This window comes from Ambystoma mexicanum, chromosome 3p (genome assembly GCF_040938575.1).
Source record: "Ambystoma mexicanum isolate Mex_15411 chromosome 3p, UKY_AmexF1_1, whole genome shotgun sequence".
NCBI classification, from domain to species: domain Eukaryota; kingdom Metazoa; phylum Chordata; class Amphibia; order Caudata; family Ambystomatidae; genus Ambystoma; species Ambystoma mexicanum.
In genome coordinates, this window is record NC_090925.1 from 1200688857 (window position 1) to 1200711428 (window position 22572).

The window sequence follows — 22572 nt, forward strand, 5'->3', positions numbered from 1 at the left end:
TTCTCCTGCTTCCTTCTCTCATCTTCGGACGTCGGTGGCTCTGCCATGCCTGCTTCTTCCTAGTCTGCGTGGGACCATTACTCCATGGCTGCCGACCTTTTGGGATGCCATGAACATCTTCTTTGCTGCTCACCATGCTGTCCATACACACTGGACCAGCTTGACAGCAACATCCTTCTTGCTCGGCTACTCGGTCTGCCACTCTTCTTCCCTGAGTGGACTCTGTCTCGCGTTTCCTCCTGGGTGGGCTTGACACTTTTTCCAGTGCTTTTAACTTGGTTCCTTCCAATCGGCTAGTTCTGGTAGGTACTCTGAACAGCTCTGCACCTCCTCCTTATCCCAGTACTGATTGAGTTATGATGTTGTAACTCACTAGAGATCTTCCTCGTCTACTTTTGTTTTACTACAGAATTACATGGCATAGGAGGATAGTGGTGGAGAGTGAGGAGGTGAAGGAGAGGTGGCGGTGTTAGACGGATAACGTATTCACCCGATATGGTTGACATTGGTGCCACAGGGGGTTTCCCCTCCAAAGAGATCCATTCACTGACTACCGCCCCAGGGGTATAATCGGGTAGCAGGCTCACATCCCTGGCCTCATGGGAAGGGACTCCCCCTCGGAAGCAATGATGACATCCTGGAATTCGTCACAACACACACAACCCTGTTGTTCTTGGATCATGATTCTGCATTTGTCAATATGTCCCAGACATCTAAAGTTGGCTGGCCCACTGTTGCAAAGATGGTGGATATGAATTTGAGGACACAAGCCATCTTGTAAAGAATGATTATGAACCCTAGTGCAAAATACTTTGCCAGTGCTGCTGGAGTAGGTGTCTCTGACAACAAGAGAAGTCTATCTCCGTACTAAATGTTGAACAACTGACAGACAAGCTCCTGGTGCTTTTACAAGCACAGAAACAGAAACATTATCCTCAAAGTCCTCAGCTGATCATAGTTGAAATAGACAATGAGCTTGGTCTGTGTGAAAAGCAGGTAAGTCAGGGAAGTGGAGTTGGAGCGGTGGCTAGTGTTTTAATGGATACTTCAATCGCAAGGTCTGCAGAAGAAATGACACTGCAGTGGTGCTTCAGTGGAGCTGGTGATTAAAGTGACTCTGGTGTGGAACAAAGTTTACAGTAACAAGCCCGATACTTTCCTTGTCTGTGAACAAAATGTAAAATGGGGATATGAGAGAAATTCCCCAGTTTAGGCATACACTGCACTGAGTTAACCGGCATACATAGGTATTGCCACTCACCTAGTTTTTGTTACACTCTGGTAGGGAGGAGGGCAAACACACAATTTGTGCTGCACTTGTGTAGGGAGAGGGGGACACACATAATTATTATTGTACTCGCATGGGAATGGGATTCATGACTATTTTTTTGATACACTCCCGTAGGAAAGGGAGCACATACTCAATTTTTGCAACACTTTGCGCGTTCATTTTTTTCTGCATTACAGCTGTAGAGGAGCAGGTAAGCAATTTCTTGCCAGTTCCCACTGCCTTACCACTGTCATATTTGAACAGTCAGAGAAAAGCCATAAATGGGACCCCCTGCAACGTTCCTATACCGCATTGAGTGTATGAGAGATGTTATGTACTCAGACAGCCATACAGAATGTACCCTCACGCTGAAAGTGTGGAATGATGTTGCATGGAAGTAAGCTACATGGAAGGATGTCACTTGCCAAGATGTCAGAATGCATCAATGAATATCATGGATTGGCATGACAGTGAAATCTGATGAGAACAAAGTGGTGTCATGAAGAACATATATGCACCTATGTTGAACCAATATGAAAATATTAAGTTACAACATAACTGAAGCACTGAGAGTAACATGAACCTAAAGCTAAAGTAATCGTGGATCTATAGAAGATGAAGTAACTTACTGACCAATAACATTAAATACGCATTAACGCAAGGTAGAAATAAAACATATAGAAGATTGCTACAGAGGAATATATAACGTGGCAAGGGCGGCCATATTAGGAAAATGGATGAGAGCTCAGGTTGTATTCAACAAAGCTACCTCAGAGCTGGCCGAGGCCGTAAGAATCAGTATATCTGGAAAAACAGCCCCTTGAGCAGACCCGACGATGAGTCATGGTTGGCGAATAGCGAAGATGCTAATTTGGGGTATAAGCGCAAAGCACAAAGGGAGTACATGGATAAGCTCTGAATGTGGGACATTCTTTATAAATGAAGGAAGACGGAAACATCTGTGAGAGCCAAACTGTTGGTCGATTAAAAGTGTATAAAGGTCATGTGAGATAGAGTGAGCAACAGCAACCTGCTTAATTAAATCAAATAGCAGTAAATGGAAGGCTGAAATTGACACATTTGGGGTCTTTTCACATGTGACTCAGAAGTCGAAAACAAATGCTATTCATTAGAGCCCCGAGTTAAGATAGTGGTATGCTTTGGCGGATAGCCTGGCGATGAGAGATGATGGACTAATTGGGAAAAAGGGAAGTAGTCGGTTGGGATTCAAATACCTAGATTTCGTTTCACGTACATGCGGCTAAGGAGCTAAAAGTCCAAGGTTTGGACTTAAGTAGAAGTTCAGCAGGATACACAAAGAAGTAGGTGCATTGGAGAAGAGGTTTATTGTAGTTGTTAGCACAAGTAGTAGGTACAAAGGAGTTGCATCTTATCACAGTACAATTGATGCATATATGCTCTGGACTCAAGACAGAAAGCACACACATCAATGTAGTTAATCTAGGGGTTCACTGGATGCACGATGAAGCAAATGTAAAGATGGAGAATTACTGTGAAAGTGCAATTAATGCAGCTATGCAATGTGTTCAACGGGGAGAGGCGCATGCAATTGCAACAGTTTCAATCAGAGAAGATATCACAAGTGGCAGATGCAAAGGAGTCAGTTTCTTTCGCAGAGCAATTGATGTGGCAAAGCTATGGACTCAAAACAGCAGTGCAAAGAAGGTGTGCTCAAGGTGTGGGTTCAGCGGGTAGGATGCAGATGCAGTGAAAAACAACTTTCTATCACAGTCTAATTGAAATAGCTATGTTATGGGTGAAGCAGGTAACATAGGGAGGCAAATGCAACGGAGAGGTGTTTCTGTGATGGCGGAACCGATGACAAACAATGTCTATCAAATTTCATTGCAAGTAACTATGCTGCGGGGTCAGATCTTAGCACAAGTGCTAGATGCAAAGGGAGATAATCAAGAACCATATCTATCACAGAACCACGATGCAGGTCTGATGGGCCTCAGCAGGCAAACAGAGAAGAAAAAGCAGAAGATACAGCAGCAAGCAGGTTCTAAGGCAGCCAATAATGTAAGTGGCAGATGCAAAGGCAGACCATTTTTATCATGTTGCAATTGATGTAGTTATGGTAGGGGTTCAGCCGAAAAGACAAACAAGCAGATGCAATGAAAAGCGAGTTCTGTTACAATTCAGTTGAGGTATGCATCCTCCCCGACCATCTCTCCTGGAGAGACCATTTATCCATCCCTTTCACAATCTTCACCAAATCCCTGCCTCATTTGGCATTCTCCTTTTAGCCTTTGACCCTGTCCAAACCTTGGCAAGAAGTACATATTAATACCTTAATAGAACTACTGGAATTAAACTAACCATCCACCATACCAGACGGACCAACAAACATCCCAGATAAAGAACTTCACAACATTCACAAATGTATTATCGCAAATGCGAGATCACACCAAAGTAACACTTTAAAAACTCATAGAAGACGAATCTTGCAAAATGCTACACACCAAAATGTCTTGTCATGAAAATAGAGAATAGGAAATTGGAGAAAATCTGAAGGAAAGACAGTTTTCACGTAGACGATTCACCTACCATCAAGGGTTACTCTTTTAGAGGGCTGAAGACTGCAAAGCCAACAAACGAATACAGACACATTGATTCAGCGCATTGCATCCAAAAGGAAAATAAAGATAATTAAACATTTTTAAAAACAGACAGCTTTTACACAACCCCTATCCCATCGCAAAAACTCTGTAGTCAAATCTCGATGCACATCTTCAAAAGGATTCCGCTTATGCAAGAAAATTTGGATAACAAAGGACTACCTCCCACTAACCCCTGAAAAGAAACACCACCCCCTGATCCAACCTCTTCACTACTAACCACATTCTACCATTTCTCCCTCCAAGTCCTTTTCACTTCTATCGACTCATGAACACCAGCAGGATCCCTGGAAGATCCTTTGTTCTCTCAATCATTTCAAAATCATCATGCAGCATCCAGAACTGTTGCCTGAAGTTCTATCATTTCCCAATAACTTCATCACCACTGGGACTGTCCACTTCCATAAAAATCATCTTGCGTCAGACCACTCTTCACTACTTCGCTACTACTTCACTATTTATATAGCAAAGGTTTGAACACATAACCCCTGCACTTTGCAAACTGCATTTGATTCTCCTCAAAAAAAGTCCTACGGCTCAAAACTCTGTGCATTGCCTTCCACACTTGGAAAGTTAAATGTTTGTTAAATGTTAAAGGTATTTGGACCGTGCACCGTCACCAACGGAATTGGTCCCCAGGCGCTCTGGCGGATCTGTAAACAAAAAGGTGGGATGGGTTAGTAAGGTGAAGAGGGAGTAGGATAGTGAGAGGAGTGGTGTTCTGTTGGCAGCTTCAACTCGGTATACACCGGGTGCTGAGCTTTGGTGCGGGTATTGGATCGGTGTCAGTCCTCGTGTGCTATTGCTCCGGCTTATTTTTTTTTGCAGTGTTGTGAAGTGCATGCGGCTTGTTGTGCGAGAGATGGTTGTGTGAGTTTTTTGAGTGAGATAAGTATACAGAGTTTGAGCTTATATTGGTTAGTGGGTTACCTGACCTTTAGCATGCTAACATTCACAGTTTTGTCTAAGTGTGGCACCTGTTGACCCTCACAATTCTATCTGGATGCGGCGCAGGACAATGTTTAGGATTCCAACTAGGTGTGGGCATGACAACACTCACAGTCTAGTGCCTAGATTTCTTCACAAAGATGTTTCTGCCTTACCCACCCACCATGACTCTCAGATCAAGTATCTCCATTTAAGTCTGTGTGCCAAACTTCAAGAGGAAAAGACAAGGAGGATTGACCCTCTCATGTTTCTGCTACTAACCTTTGTAAAATACTATGGAAGCACCTTTGCTTTGAAGCAAACCACCAGACATTCAAGAAGCTACTCAGAGCATGGCACCTCAGCTAAAATAAACTGAACATACATAAAGTAATTAAGGCTAACCGACGGTCCTAGCCAGTTTAACACTTTTATCAACAGAACCTTTGAGAATGGCATTGAGTCTGCTGAAACAAAAGAAGAATGCCATGACAATGCCAAAGCAAAGAAATGCCATGCATGGACCCCAGACTTCCCTCACATCTATGCATCCGTCACTAAGTACTCACAGCTAAATCTAACAACTTTTAAACTACATACACATGGCCTACAAGGTTTAGCATACTATAAGCAAATTCATTCCCTAGTGTCTGCCTATGAAAACCTCACCTGATTCCAATGCAGCCACTACTATTACCTTAACTCTGGCTCTGCCATTATGACGGACACACCCCTGAGCATATCTACTCACACTAAAACAAAATAATCCACATCCAGTACTCAGCTAGTAGGTGTGTCTGACCTGAACTCACCAACACAAGAGCTGTTCCACTTCTATCATTTACCACTATACCCTTAACAAGAACCTTACCATATCCCGGTGTGTACAGACTCATGCACAGTGAGGCCAACATTATTGGAGGAAGGGCACCATACAAGCCCATTGTACCATACTTTAGCTAATTAGATATGGATGCTGATCTGTGCAAGTAATCTGCAACCATTAGTGCAGAAAAATAATCCAAAAGTAGTGAAAGAAGTTAATGAGACAGATGTAGGGGCGTGTGTGTGTGTTTGTGTATGTGTGTATATGCGTTTGGTCCCATGTAGCATTAGAATGTTTCGAGATCCGATGTGTATGCAGTTTTGTCCTGATGCACTGTACCTCTCAGTGAAGTTTGAGCATATCTCTCAATATTCGCGAACTCTGCATTGTCTCCCACACATCTAATCGCTATTCTGGTCGCAATGCTTGTACAATACTTGCAGAAAAGGGCCTTTCAAGATGTGGTTTTCCACTTCACCGGTAGGTGAATCATTACTATTCCATAGGGGTAGGAGTGAGCACCTACAACTACATGCACTGCCCTAGCCACCAGCCTGTGATGTAGGCATACATTCTAGAACATAGGCAGATCACATGCCCATTGCTCACCATTGCAACGATGGCCACTGGGTGGAATGTGTACCTCGTGCACCAGTGGGGCTTGGCCTTTGAACCTAGTGTATACCTTCTAAACTGGGCGACAGCCTCATCATCTTAATGATCCCTCAATCAAATGGGCCTTACACTTCGATCCACACCACTGTTGTCACTTTAAATGCACTCATTAAATCATTAATTTTACAACAATCATTTAGTGTTTATTTATTTTTTCTTTTCGATGCATCCGCGGCTTTTGGATATACTCTGATAATGACACAGGCGGGGATTAGTATTTATTCTGTTGATGTATGCCCTCTTGGTTTTCCAGCACATACTGAATGCATGAGTTGTATTCCTGTGTAATAAATACTGTGACAAACAAACAAAGGCAGCCTACTGCACAGCTTGCTTCTCTAGGAAGGCCCAATCCAGCATCTACTTCAAAGGCTGTGTTCAGCATAAGCTTCCCACCCCACCCCCATCTCTCCTCGCCCATCCATTAAGACTTGGCAGCAATATGTGAAATGGTGAAAAAACCCTGGAAGAGGCCAGAGGTGATATCACATGCTTTGCATGAGATGAATATCTCCATATGAGCGGGACACCATCACCTCAAAGTGTAGTGCATATGTCAGCAACAATTCACACTAAAAAGACATCATTATTTCACTAAAACACAAACACAATGTTTGTTGTCCAGCTATTCCAAATATGTGCTGTCACATGACTGGAGAGATTATTCTGAAAAACCTTGGTGTTTCTATACACGGGGTATCTCCAGCTACAAATACAGAACTCCTCGCCAACCAAGCCTCAATGCTTATTGTTGCTACAAGTGTACATACGTGTACAAAAGAACCAAAATAAATGTAACAAAAGGCCAAACTCACAAGGCGTTGGCATAGGTGACAATCCAAATCAGCTCCATTGACTTCTTGGCACCAGAGGAGAATGCCCGTGCAGCTTCACAACCAACCCATATGATACATCAGTAGGGAGTCTACCAACCTCTAAAAGTCAATCATAACAATAGGCCTCATTACGACCCTGGCGCTAAGTGGTTAACGGCGCCGTAAAAGGCTGCGGCGCCGTTAACCACTTAGCGCCTTACTACGAGGTCCCTTTGCGGGACCCGACCTGAACGGCTGGTCTAGATCAGCCGTTAAAGTAGGGACCCCCAAAGGGACTCTCGAGGTAAGTACGGTACCGCAATTTGCGGTACCGTACTTACCGCCTTCCCCAGTCCCATTGAGCCCTATGGGGCAAAATTGGGAATGGGGAAGGGCCAATGTTCAATGGGGAATTACCGCCCGCCAACATTGGAATGGGGTGGTAATTCCCCATTGAACATTGGCGGACTCGTTACAATACCGGCACCAACCATGGTGTTAATAGTGCCATGGTTTAGCGCTGGTGTTGTAATGAGGGCCAATATATTGTATTCCGAATAAATTACTTAATAAAATATACATCTCTAATGTACCCACAACTTGTTTGCAGACCAACATAAATTCCTGCAAATAAATATAAGATCTAAAAAATATAATACAAATTAATCACAAGGTAAGAGCACTGTCAGGATTAGTCCTGCGAATACTAAGGCAGCGAATATGGCAAGGGAAATGTGCACATAGGAACAACGACTCATGTATGCTAGAAGCCAGGAGTGCAAACAGAGTGTGATATTAAACCCAATATGTGAAAAGGGATGTGGGGTAAGCACCTGACCGCGAGGAAAGTCGGCAAGCGCCTTACCCCCAATTGCTGTTACAGGTACTGACAGCGCTAAACCCACGTAGAGGGCAAGCAATGACAGGATCTGTGAACTAACACTCTGATGGTATCAAATAAGGGAACTAAAGAACTGTACTCACAAGGACGAGAATAAACCTCTTGAACGTCAGCTAGCCCATGAATCCTGTTGATGAACTGGGACCCCGAGAGGCTAGAACAGCAATGGGAGAAGTAGGAAGGTCCAGAGGGCACGGGCTGTAGGTTGCCAGGGAGAGGTAGACTGTAGAACAGGGGGCCCAAGAGGACAAGGGCTGAAGGCAGCCGGAGCGAGGCAGGCTGCAGGGCAGGGAGCCCAGAGGACAAGGGCGGAGGCTGGAATGCAGCAGAGCGTGAATCCGCTGTTAAGTGGGGAGCCCGACAGGGCAAGGGTGAAGGCTGGAAGGCAGCCTAGAGTGATCCGCTGCAGAAAACTAAATACCTAAGTTGAAATAGTGATAACAAATAGTGAGGAAAACATAAGCATTCACACAGGAGCTAGCTAACAACCGCACACCACACCTAAAATCAAATGGGAAAATAAATGCAGAAGTGCTAAGGAAAACCTGAAATGGATCCCAAAAGAAGTAAGGATCAGGAGCAGGGAAAAAGCTAAATAACCAATGCAAACTTCTCCCTATCCTTCCAAGGAAAAGACAGGAAGCAAAAGAGGAAGGCTAAGGCATACGGGTTAACAGCAGCAAAGGACAGAGTCAAAGAAATACCAACTGGGCTGCATTTGAAAAGGGAAAGCACTGAGAAATGCTGCCTGTAAACAGAGGAAGGAAAAAAGGGAAACAAGGGAGCAGAAATCAATTAGAGCATGAATCAGAGATTCAGGGCGGAGGGAACAAGAAAACAGGAACCAGGACCTAGGTAAAAGGGCAAGGAACAGTGAACAAGGGACTAGTCAAAAACAGGAACACTGCAAACGATGACCAGCGCTGGACTGAAGTGAGACTGTGGCTTTTAAAGCTGCTAAACGAGCACACGCCTCAGGTGTGCTGACTGCTGCACCTGCAGCCACAGGTGTTGCTTATCCTCCACCCAACCTAGTCCTGCAAGGGTGGAGGTGGAGCAGGGGGCCAGGCATTCTGGGAAACACAGTCATTTGGTTAAAGAAGCATGCTGGCTGCCAAAGACCTGGAATGGATCCGGAAGGGAAGTAGTTTGGAAAATAGGGATTTTGCGCTCCCAATTCATTACAGCACTGTGGCATTAGGTTCGGAGGAAATGTCCAGCAAGGAATAAGCCCCAAAACATGCCCCCAAGTGGCGGGAACGGGAGCGAAGGGAGCGAGTCGTGACAGTATACCCCCTCCTACGGCCCTCTTCGGGTGCCCGCCACCCGCACGAGACTTCTTCTTTCCATGATGGGAGTGCTTTTTCTTTGGAGGTGGCACTGATGGAAATGGTGGCTTGTGGGCAAAGGCAGATGGGCTTCCATGATAGGAGTGCTTTGTCTTTGGAAGTGATACTGCTGGAATCGATGGCTTCTGGTGAGGAAGAGACTCATGGTTTGAAGAAAGGCATGAAGGACTTGCAAGACCTGAAGCAAAGTTGAAAGGTCCAGGAAGCTCAGTCACTGGGAGTGGACCCTTGTAAGTCTTTGAGGAGGGAGGCAGGCTGGTGCAACTTGCCTTAGACAATGGTAGAAGTTCTGTTAGCCTTTCTGCCGAGAGCGCACATGCGGGAGGTAAGGAAGTTGCTGGCTTCAGGAAATGTTCATGTTCAGCCATTAGAGAAGGTGGCGGCTGAGGTAGAGGTTCAGATCTTTTTCTGTCATCCATCTGGGAAAAGGCTTGTGGTTGAAAATGATTAAGGTTTGATTGCACGTTGGATACAACAGCAGGGACGTTTGGCATACTGATAGGAGTGATAGACACAGTACTTGGTATTTCAGGCACACTTGCAGAAGGAGCAATAACAGACACATCTTGAACTGCAGCAGTCATTCCCTTCCTTTGGCTACTAGCACCCAACTGGTGCTTCTTGGCGGAATTCTGTTGCACAAGTTCTGTAGGTAATACGCCGGTCTGCACCACCCCCTGTGCACACCCAGGTGAGTGGTTCTGACTCACCACTTGGTCTAGCTTGATGACTCCGAAGCGGGAGCTGGCAAAAGTCTCAAAATCTGATGCTGCATCTTTTGGAGGCTCTGATGCTAAAGTGAAGCAGTTGGGAGAATCGTCTTGTGGAAAAGGCTGGCATTCTGATGCTCCTCCTGAAGCAAAAGAAAGGCATTCTAAACGTTCATCGACAGTAAATGTTTGGGATTCAGGAGGACTGTCTGGAGCAGTAGAAAATACAGCAGGATCTGATGGTGTAGACAGGTATACCTCTGATGTTGGAAGCGAAGCTAAGCAGGATACCGGTGTATCATGAACTGAAGGCAAACAAGCAATAGACTCTGGAACTGAAGACATGCACATATGATGGACTACCGGAGGCTCTCTGGCTGAAGGATGATCTTCTGGATGAGTCACTGTAGACAGGCAGGCCAGAGGAAACTTTGAAGCGGAAGGCATGCAAGTTGGAGCCATCTCGGTAGCTGAATCCAAACATGTCAGGGTCTTTGGGACTAACCCCGTGCATGGTGGAGGCTCTTGATGAAATGGCAGACATGGCAGTGGTTCATTGGTTGAAGACACGTGTACCAAAGATGACTGCAGGGCTGTGGATTGGATCATAGAAGAGTCAATGGTTGTAGGAGGACACACAGAAGTCTCAGAAGTTGATAGACACATTGGTGTCTCAGGAATGGAGGGCACCTTTAGGGCATTAGACTCCTTGGCTCCAGTAACCAAGGACTGAACTGTACCCTTGCGGTCCTTTTCTTTAGTGGGTGACACAGAGTCTCTTTCTTTGTGGAAGTCAAAATCAACCAGTGGAATCACCATAGTAAAGTCTCTGTTAATCAGGATTTCGTCAATTGTCCATTCCTCTGTCTTGGCTTCTGAAAGAGGCAGATTAACAATCAACAGTTCAGGATTCGCCTGCTGGTCTTTTGGTTCTGTATACTGTGGAATGAGTTCATCAGAACATGCAATCTGTACAGTCTCTGGCTGTTTGTATTGATCAAAATTGGCAGAAGGAAGAGTGAACCCAGAGGTAAGATCGTCTTCCACATCAGCTTTAAACTCTACTTCAGTCTCAGCAGCTGTATCAAGAGCAGGACCTAAGCCTAGTGTAGTGACTGAATCTGTGTATGCCACCTTTGTGTATTGTGTTTGGAGATCAGAAGCTTGTATGTGTGCTAGCTCAGAATTATGACAGACTGCTACACAGGAAACTTTAGGTAAAGGAGTGGCTTGTAAATCTTCAGCTAACTGCAATCCCTGATAATCAGCAGAACAATTGTTAGAAACTGTGCCCAGGTTGAGCGCTGTGCTAGAAGAAAGACTTTCACTTCCAATAGATCTAACATATTGGCAATTATCATGATTTACCAAAGTCTCTGCACTCAGGGGCTGAACTGTGTTCACTTCATCAACATCAATGGATAAAGTCTGAGGTGTATTCAGGAATGCGTGCAAGATCTTATTCTCCTCTTGTAAAGAAATGAATTCTTGTGTTAACTCCTCAAGCTTGGCTCTTAGTATGCCCTGCATTAACTGTACATCACTATCAGTAGGCACAGGGGGAGGCATAGTAGCATCAGGGCTGGATCCTGCACTAGCAATCTGGATGTGCACCGATTGTGCACTGTCCTCTACTGCTTTCAGGTTCTGAGATTTATACTTTCTCATACTAACTTGGTCTGTGTTACCCTTAAGCAAACTATTGACCTTAGACCTCTTGACATTAGGGACTACCGTATGTACTTGTGCAAAGAAGTATTTGGACTGAGGGTAGAAAACAGACGTTATGCAAGGAACCCCTCCATTCTTTATGTTTGTACCATGAAACTGTTCTATCTGAGGTGAAGCACAACTGGAATCATGGGTTTCAACAACCGAGGTACTCTTGTCTAATAAGTCTGACAGTGTGTTGTTTTCTACGGTTAAGGCTTGCGCTGACATAGAATCGGGATCAGAACAAAAGATCGAACTAGGATCAGGCAATGTAGGATGAGCCATCCTATGGGAAAAATACTCTGCTCGTAAATGCCCATTCGTGACAAGGAGTTCATTTAAACCAAGACTAGTGATTTGATTGTCACAGGTAAATGTAGGGGAAGCTTTCTGTACAAACTTGTTAGAGGCCTTGCTGCCTTTCTTTCTTAAACTTGCCATATTCAATGGGAATTTTGGGCTGGTCATTCTGTCAGGATTAGTCCTGCGAATACTAAGGCAGCGAATATGGCAAGGGAAATGTGCACATAGGAACAACGACTCATGTATGCTAGAAGCCAGGAGTGCAAACAGAGTGTGATATTAAACCCAATATGTGAAAAGGGATGTGGGGTAAGCACCTGACCGCGAGGAAAGTCGGCAAGCGCCTTACCCCCAATTGCTGTTACAGGTACTGACAGCGCTAAACCCACGTAGAGGGCAAGCAATGACAGGATCTGTGAACTAACACTCTGATGGTATCAAATAAGGGAACTAAAGAACTGTACTCACAAGGACGAGAATAAACCTCTTGAACGTCAGCTAGCCCATGAATCCTGTTGATGAACTGGGACCCCGAGAGGCTAGAACAGCAATGGGAGAAGTAGGAAGGTCCAGAGGGCACGGGCTGTAGGTTGCCAGGGAGAGGTAGACTGTAGAACAGGGGGCCCAAGAGGACAAGGGCTGAAGGCAGCCGGAGCGAGGCAGGCTGCAGGGCAGGGAGCCCAGAGGACAAGGGCGGAGGCTGGAATGCAGCAGAGCGTGAATCCGCTGTTAAGTGGGGAGCCCGACAGGGCAAGGGTGAAGGCTGGAAGGCAGCCTAGAGTGATCCGCTGCAGAAAACTAAATACCTAAGTTGAAATAGTGATAACAAATAGTGAGGAAAACATAAGCATTCACACAGGAGCTAGCTAACAACCGCACACCACACCTAAAATCAAATGGGAAAATAAATGCAGAAGTGCTAAGGAAAACCTGAAATGGATCCCAAAAGAAGTAAGGATCAGGAGCAGGGAAAAAGCTAAATAACCAATGCAAACTTCTCCCTATCCTTCCAAGGAAAAGACAGGAAGCAAAAGAGGAAGGCTAAGGCATACGGGTTAACAGCAGCAAAGGACAGAGTCAAAGAAATACCAACTGGGCTGCATTTGAAAAGGGAAAGCACTGAGAAATGCTGCCTGTAAACAGAGGAAGGAAAAAAGGGAAACAAGGGAGCAGAAATCAATTAGAGCATGAATCAGAGATTCAGGGCGGAGGGAACAAGAAAACAGGAACCAGGACCTAGGTAAAAGGGCAAGGAACAGTGAACAAGGGACTAGTCAAAAACAGGAACACTGCAAACGATGACCAGCGCTGGACTGAAGTGAGACTGTGGCTTTTAAAGCTGCTAAACGAGCACACGCCTCAGGTGTGCTGACTGCTGCACCTGCAGCCACAGGTGTTGCTTATCCTCCACCCAACCTAGTCCTGCAAGGGTGGAGGTGGAGCAGGGGGCCAGGCATTCTGGGAAACACAGTCATTTGGTTAAAGAAGCATGCTGGCTGCCAAAGACCTGGAATGGATCCGGAAGGGAAGTAGTTTGGAAAATAGGGATTTTGCGCTCCCAATTCATTACAGCACTGTGGCATTAGGTTCGGAGGAAATGTCCAGCAAGGAATAAGCCCCAAAACATGCCCCCAAGTGGCGGGAACGGGAGCGAAGGGAGCGAGTCGTGACAAGCACTTTCTAATCATTATAACAAGACATGCATAAACACTAAACAGCAAATGTGTCTTAATAAATAGTTAAGGTGCACAAAACAGGCATTCTATTACTCATTTCAATGTGGTTCTATTCTGACTGATTCATGCTTGTGCATTGTTCATATGTGGGAACCGCACCGTCACCATCTAAGGTAGTAAAAAATCTGGGAGTCCTGATGGACAACACCCTAACCGTAGAACCACAAATAAATGCAACAGTCAAGAAATGCTTTTTCCTCCACACGGAAAGAAGAATCCTATCTTTCCTCTCCTTCACGCACAAAACACTCACTATCGTCGCCCTCATCATGTCAAGAATCGAATATGCAAACAGCCTCTGACTCGGAATACCAGAATACCTCCTGAAGAAACTACAACAGATCCACAATACAGCAGCCAGGCTGCTCCTCAAACTATCAAGAAGAGAACACATCACTCCTGCCCTAAAAACACTACACTGGCTCCCAGTAAAACATTGCATCACCTTCAAAACAATGTGCATAACGCACAGGGCAATCAGTGGACAAAGAGCAGAATTCCTACAAAAGAAAATAACAATCTACAAGCCAACAAGACTCCTCAGGTCAAGCAATGATATCTGCCTGGAACCAAAACCATACCTCAAGAAAAAACTTGGAGGCACCTCCTTCTACCACTTAGCCGAAAAAACCTGGAACAACATCCCAAAAGAAATAAGAAACACCAAAGATCACATAAAGTTTAGGAAATTACTAAAAACCTGACTCTTCAACACAACCGATTCAAACTGAAAACCGAAACAACAGAAAGGGACGACTAAACTGGAGTGGAAACAGACAACTCCCAGAACCGACTGAGAAGCTCCCACGTCATCTGGTCGGGTGACGCTGGGTAGAGTGGAACACAAACGACACCCATGGAGAGGGAATCAACAACCCCACTCTAATCCCACCCAACACCGGCACTCACTACTTAGTTGCCACCAGGTACCACAGAGTTGTGTAACTTGTTGGGACATTGACAATCACCACACTAGTTGAGTTGTGGACATTGGCAGGTGCACTGGCCGTATGAGTGGGAAGGGAAGACAGGTAGGGCGGCTAGGGAGGCAGGTGGAGGAGGGGCCAGATGTGAAAGGGACCTTAAAGGCGAGACGGGCCTGATCAGGTCAGAGGTGCAGGGGCGCTCCCAAACCCATCTGGGGAGATTACACAAGCCCAGCGCCTCAATTCAGGATAGAGATGTCAACTAACCAATTGCACTAACAATTTTCCCCTCTGCATACACCTCTCAAACTCTAAACCAAACTCATCCAGAAACCTACAGCACAACAAACCGCACAAACTTCACTACATTGCAACAACAAAACAAAAACACACATAGACTCGCACAATAGTACACAGCGACTTTCAGCTGCAAACACCCCAGGCCCAGCCAACAGATCCACCGGGCTGAGGCCGCCAACAGCACATCACTGCTCTCTTGCACTTTTCCAGCTTCCACTAACCCCCCTTCCCTTCCTCTTTCAGAGCTGCCAGAGCGCCTGGGGACCACTCCGGTGGTGATAGTGCGCGGTACAAATGTCCTTTAACATTAACATTAACATTAACATTAACATTAACATGTGTAGATCATTTTTCCAACAGGTTTCTGTCATCGCATTTTCTCTTACGACATGAATCAGGGAAAATAGTTGCTTATGCTTATTCTGTCTTGCGCATTGACAGGTGTAGTTTAATACTGGTACAAACCTGTATGAACATTCATCTTGGAACTTCTTCTGTTCCAATTCATCAATATGCGGTACACCCCCTAATTAACTAAAAGCAGAAACCAAGGCTCGGCTGTAATCAATACAGCGAGGCATGAAAGTTCAAAAGTGCCTTCACTTATTGAACACATGGAGAAGCTCGTTTAGTTGTCGTTATCCCCATTCTGAAATCAGAGGTTCACAACGTGTACCTGCAGACATAAAGTGGGGGTTTAATTGAACTTTGGAGGTTGTTCGAGTCCCCTCTGATGTATCATATTGGTTAGATTTTAATTCCAGGGTGTGTAGGGCTTCCTGATTCCTGGAGTCTCACAAGAGGGAGTTTTCACGGCTTCATAACCAGCGCCATGAAGATGAAGTCAGGAGAAAGGTAGATGTGCTTCAACCTATCACCATATGTTGAAATACAATCAGCTCCAAAGTGACAACGACAGTGCACCATGTCATGGTACACAAAGCATATTGCTGCTACTAATGCCTGCTTCTTTTTACATTGCTATTGTCATATTTCAAAGAAAATAAAATGTTCTTGCAGCACACAGTGTCCATGGGCAACATGGTTTCCACATGCATGCACTGTCCGTGAACACAACTAGAGGTCATTGACTGAGACCAAGGGTCTTGAATGATGGCAAAGTGTGCCTAGTGTTCCACAGGATATTTCACATAGTGAGGACACAGCACCTGTAATCTGGCCAATACTGTGACAGCACTATTTTTCTAGTACTGCGTTTCCTGTACAATACACAGCCCCAATTCACTTTTCTGACAACACATTCAGCACATTCCCTGTGCATTTGTACTTGATTACAGCAACGCTGAGATGGCAGCTGTGAAAAATTGCCATCTGTCAAATGTTGAAGCCCTGGCTTTTTTATTTTGTATTCATGGATCAAATGGCTCTGGTATTTCCATCTCTGAAAGGGTAATCTGCCAACCAGATTCCCCTTTTATAAGATCCATGCCTTAAACATAGTGTAGATTTGTCCCCTGCTGCATCAGTAGCCTGATCTGTAGCACCTGCTCTCTAGTGGCACAAAGCAGGTTCAGAGGCCACAGGTGCCCATTTGACAGCTGCAATGATGGCCATGCTTCTGCAGGGCAAGGGCTGCATTTAAGATATGCACCCATGTACCAAAACTCCATAATTTTGGGGATATGCTCCTGGTGGTAGAATAAGCTTTAATTATAAGCCATACATGAGTTATCGTATGCTGGATGGTATTTCTCATGAATATTACAGCCACGGCAATTTGAAATCACACATGTTTCGGCCTTTTGAGAACAGCTCAGCTGTGAAATGATTATGTGTACTCTCCCCAGGCCAGTTGGCCTTGCAACTTGGATCAGGAGTGTAGCCTTGTGGTTTGCTTCTCTTTTTGTTCCTTTATGACGGCAGGTGACACATTCCCCGAGAGACAGTCATTGACAACGGGAGTAGCCTCACATCTGGGTGCTGCATATCTAAAGGCATCTTACTCTATTCAGAAGAGAAGGGGGCAGGGTGAGTGTAGACAATGGGAGTTATTTATTGTTGGAGAAGGTTCCATCATCCTGTGACTCTCTTCCTCTATCTTTCCTTCCTGTCCCCTCCACTTCCTGTATCACAGAGCCTTTGGGAGTGATGTCAGGAGGTACAGTCCACGTTTTGCAAGAATAGGGATTGGACCACTAAAGTAGGCTTGCTATTGTCCAATCACCTGTGGACTTTTACCTTTAAAAAAGGGGGTCTCCCACCACTTATTTCATTAATCTCCGGACTTCAGCCATTGAAGAAGAATTTGCTTGGAACCTATTGGGAGAGCAGTCCTTTTCAAAAGTCCTTCAGTTGTGAGGTGAAGATAGGTAGTCTAAGGCAAAGGCAAGTTCAGCTCCCTAACCATCCACAGGGAACATTGGGGGTGATCTGCTGCCGAAACAAGACCTGCCTCTCTGGCAGCCACAGCGGTACAGGACCTTGCCGTATTCAGGGACCCATATCATTGTGTGCCAGCCTTCCCTATGTTTGGGAGAATGAGAAAAGGACTCATCCTGTCCCTGACCTCCTGGACTGGGACTCACAGAACCCAGAGAGCCAAGGCAGTTAGGATCCTAGTGTTTTTACTGTTGAACTGCTTGGAGCCATGTTGCAAGAACCGTTCCACACATTCAAACCACTAAGACCCTATGGTGCTATCTTTTGCACTTTCCAGATTTTCGAATCACTCGCACAGCACCAAGAAGTCTAGTTAGTTTGGCGCTGTCAGACCATCAAAAACTGAGAGTTAGTATTGACTGCTAATGCTCTAAGGGTGCAGAAGTAAGACTCCGACACAGAGGGTTCATATTTACTAGCAAAAACTTTTATTTAAGTGAGAAAATGAAAAGAAACCCCTATCTTGCCCTAATTCTAAGAGGGGTTTCCCTGCCTCAACCAACATAACCAGTGTCAGTGTCAGAATGTCCAAAAGCAAAAGTCCCAATGTCAGAATCCTAACTCTGTCCCTCACACTCTAAGTTTAAACTAAATGAAAAGTAGGTATTTCTAGTCCAAAGGGAATGACTCCCTTCCCCTGGACAAAAAGACAGTTCTGGAATCTTCAGTTTCCCAAGTGTTGGTGAATATCTCGCTTCCCCGGCCTTACTCAGGCTTCTTGTGAAGTTCATCAACTGCTGGCGTTATGTCTCCCTGCCCCAGCATTCTTCAGACTTGCAATACAGTTCAACAATTACTGGGAAATCTCTGTTCCCTAGTTGGCCCTTCTCAGGCTTCTTCTCTGGTTCTGAGTCCTCGACACTGATTGGCAGACCTAGTTTCCTTTTCACCAGGTACAATTACAAGGAAGTAGAGTTTGGATGCGTCTCCAGATTGTGGTGGGTCCCTGACCCTGGTTGGCAGAGCTGGTTTCTTCCTACCCAGCACTACAAAGAAGATGTGTAGCTTGGATGCATTTCCAAGCTGTGGTGTGTCCTTTTCCTGGTTGGCAGACCTGGTTTCTTCCTACCAGGTACTGTGATGAAGAAAGGTAGCTTGGATGCCCTTCCAAGCTGTGGTGGGTCCTTGGCCCTAGTTGGCAGACCTCGTTTCCTCTTACATGGTATGGCTGTTAAAACATAATCACATAATACCGCCTTGTTATGAATATTGACCTAAGTTCATTCGCATTACACAGAAAACCACGTTCATAATGTTCCGATTTTTTCGATCGATGTCGCCGCCCTTTGAAGAATTGTCCGCCATTTTGATTTAAACTCTTGTTTCTGTGTCCTAAAATGGTGGACTGTGTTTTCAACTCGCAGCGAAGCTGAATGACTTTTGAGCTCTGTTAATGTTTAGGTTGACCGAGAGCAGACTGTTTGACCAATGCAAAGAAACCTTGTGGCTCATATGAACTGCAGTCCAAGTGTTGTCTGCGCTCACAAGCTTCATCCTTATATAAACAATGAGACAATGGAAACTAAACTCAAATCGTGTGGTCTGGCTGAACCGCATTGTAGCGATTCTTGGAACAAGGCTTACCGTGGATCAGAGAACCAACAAGCATCATTGTATCTTCATGGACATGCACATTTGTTTAATTCCTTGTACAATATTGTAATATTTGACATGTGAACGGGGAACTAACTATAGCATGTGAATTATTAGCTTGGAGAGAGGCTGGACAATGTTTCAAAAATGGTATAAATATGTCTGTGTTCAGATGTCCAGCACTCTCACCCCTCACTGTGTCTGCTGGTACACACTGTGAGGTGCTGGGAGCCAGATAGCTATCTGTTTTGCTTTGACTGTACAGAAATAAAAGATACTTGTATCTTTTCAGCCCGTGATTGGTGTATTTCATTTGTGATACTAAGCCCCGATATTTCTTCGGTCTTTCACGGTGATGAATAAGAGTATCTTGGATGCACTTCCGAGCTGTGATGTCAAATCCAGACTTGGTTTACTGCTCTGCCATGTACTGCCTTTGTGTATATCACTCTCACAGTTCTCCTTGTGGTTTCTTGATGTCACACACAGGCTTGGTTTTATATGGGTGCGGGTCCCAGACTCACACTGCAGGGTTTCGCCAGTACTCCACTAAACTTGTTTCACTGTTCCGCCAAGTGTAATCTCATTTGTTTTCTAAATGTCCCTTCCATCAGGGTCCCAGAGCCAATCATGTGTCTTCTTGTGCTTACTTGCTCCCTCAAGTTGCCTCTGCCACTCTACAGATGTCCCAACAGCTCATTATCCATCAGTGTACTTTATTTTGTGGTTTGTGATGATCTCGGGTTGTCCCGTGCACCTGTTGTCTGCGATGGAGCTTCCCCTATTTTCTTCTCTCATCTCCATATGCCGGTGGCTCAGCCTTGCCTCCTTCTTTTTTGTTAGTGTCTGACTGTTCCGCCGTGGGTACCGACCTTCAGGGATGCCAGGAACGTCTTCCTTGCTGCTCGCTGCGCTGACCCTGCACACTGGACCAGCGTGACAGCAACCTCCTTCTTTCTCGGCTTCCCGGTCTGCCTCTCTCCTTCCCTGAAGGTACTCCATCTCGTGGTTCCTCCAGGGCGGGCTTGACACTTTGTCAAGACCTTCCTTGCTTTTAACTTGGTTCTTTCCAATTGGCTGTCGAGAACCACAAGAATGGCGGAGTGGTTCTGGGAGGTACTCGGTACTGCTCTGTGCCACCTCCTCGTCACAGTACTGATCGGGTTATGATGTTGTGACTCACTACAGATCTTCCTTGTCTTAGTACTTTCTACTTCTGAGTTACTACTTATTAGTTCATGTCATTTGTATTTTATTTCTGCATGGCAATGTACTCCTTTGCTGTGGATTTGGAATAAGGACATTAATCAAATCATACCACAACCTTCTAATACGATCTATACAATGGAGAATCATGGGCAGAGCCTGCAACCATTTTTTTGCGTGTTCCTCTAGCATTTCCACCAGCACAATATCCTAAAATCTAACATGGCCTAACAACTTCTATTTACCCTGGGTCATTCTGCCAACTTTTGTCATGGTATAGTACATCACATATAACTTTAGCCCCCTTGCACCATCCATGGTTCTTCTGAGACCAGTATCTCATTTACTTCAGTAGCGATAGAAAGATGACTTCCCAGGCCCACATCGCACCTAGATCAGGAGTGGCAGGCTCCCCTTTTGGTAGGGCCCACACCATTCTTATATCGTTTGACTGTAGCATGTTAATCATTTGTTGCATCCTTCCACCCACTCCCCCACCCAACTCCCCACCTGCTTTGGTACTTTCTTTACCTATGCGTCTCTAACAGAGGTTTCCCTCGTGTGTCATTTACTGAATAACGTGTTCCCTACCAGATTAGATGCCATAAGCCTCCCATGTTCTTGTTCTCCCCCACCGCCCTAACGATTCTTTCAAATGTTACATGTGCTGAACATGCGTGGGCTGCACAGATAGGCAGGCATATTATAAGTGCTGCCTGCATCACACATGGCAGATCATCGGCCGTCTGCTCGGTATGCGGGGGCAGGGAGGGGCGGGGCAGAAAGCCCAGCCTTTGCATTTTCGGCTGCTGGCTGTCGAGTGGTGCCGAGATGAAAAGGCTGCTCTGGGAGGCTGCTCTTCCCAGAAGGCCCCGCAGTCTCTCTAACATAGTCCTCGAGTGGGGAACATCAGCCTATGTTAGCCAGGTGCCATCGCATGCAGGTGCCCCATAACTCCCGACGATGGCGCACAGTTCAAATATGCCAAGTATTCAGGTGCCTATAAAAACTGAAGTCTAGTCTTGTTTCCAGGCCCTGGATATCTTTAGTTTGATGGCTTTAACACAGCTCAATCTGCCTCTCTCAGTCCCTTTGCACACGTACAGATCTCTTCTAAAAGACTTGCACCTCATGCTTGTTGCTATACGCATTTGCTCCAATGTGCTCCTCTCCCAAGCATGCGGTATCACCATCTGAGCAATGCGGCTTGTCTCGCTCCCCAGATTACTGCACCCCTGTGCTGTACCTTAGTCCCCATGTCTAGACTTGGAGCACTGCTCCACTCGTACAAGTTTGCTCAATAATAGGCTACAGGGGAGGACTGTGTTGCCACCAGCAACCCAGGCTTGGAAACAGAAGTGTATACGAAAGCCATGGCCTACTCCTCTCCACACACGCCAGTGGAGGCGACTGTGCGCTCAGCACTGGCCCAGGAAAAGAAGACTTCCATTGCAAGCCTGGTACCCTGGCCCCATGCAATGTGTGCCAGTTCTCTCTCAAATTCTCTGCTCTGAATCAGATTATGGACACATGCAGCTCGGTGCAGGGGGCACGTGAAAAGTGAATTTAAACTGTAAGGTCAATCTCTATAAAGCATCGTACGGGACATATTACAGAAACTCTGCATCAATGCTGGTGCAATTAGCATCCTAGACCAAAAAAGCTCTTCCGCCAAAGCATTTTTGCACACAGACAAAGGATTGTGACTGGGGTAATCTTTTTACTGCTGCAAAAAAACATTAAAAGAACCATACATTCTTCCTGCTTCCATGCTTTATTGTAAAACAGTTTGTATTATCCAGTTCTATGGAACTCAAGTTATCAACCTACGAAGGATAAAGGGCCGATTCAGCTATGCCAGGTGTCACACTTTGGAAGTGCAGGCTGGCAACTTGTGTGAGGCAAGCACTTAACACTTGCGCTGTCCTCCCAGAAGGCAATGCGTGTTGCTGCTATAGAGCAGTGCTGCTATTATCCAATGCAATGGTGTTAAATACAACGAGCACAAAATATTCAAAGACTGAGTTGCCCCTTCCAGGGCTCGACCATGCGCTCGTCAGTATTCACACAGCTCTCAGAAGCAAACTCTTATCTTAATGAGCTATACGAGCTGCGGGTAATCAAGGGCGGTTTAGATGTTGCTGCTAGTGGGCAGCACGTTGTTTCCAAGGATAACTGCAATAGGAAGGTACTGCAGAAATGGGCACTTCCGCTAGGCTAACGGCATTATTGTTTTGTGCAGTGAGGCCGCATCCGGCTTGAAGGAAGCGAGGGTACCTG

At 45.5% G+C, this 22572-nt stretch overlaps 1 protein-coding gene across 2 annotated transcripts in view; it reads right to left on the reverse strand.

Moving 5' to 3' along the window:
* Positions 1-22572, reverse strand: part of PKD2L2 (polycystin 2 like 2, transient receptor potential cation channel) — an 817035-nt gene that overhangs the window by 794000 nt on the left and 463 nt on the right. The gene's annotated exons all lie outside the window — the stretch shown is intronic.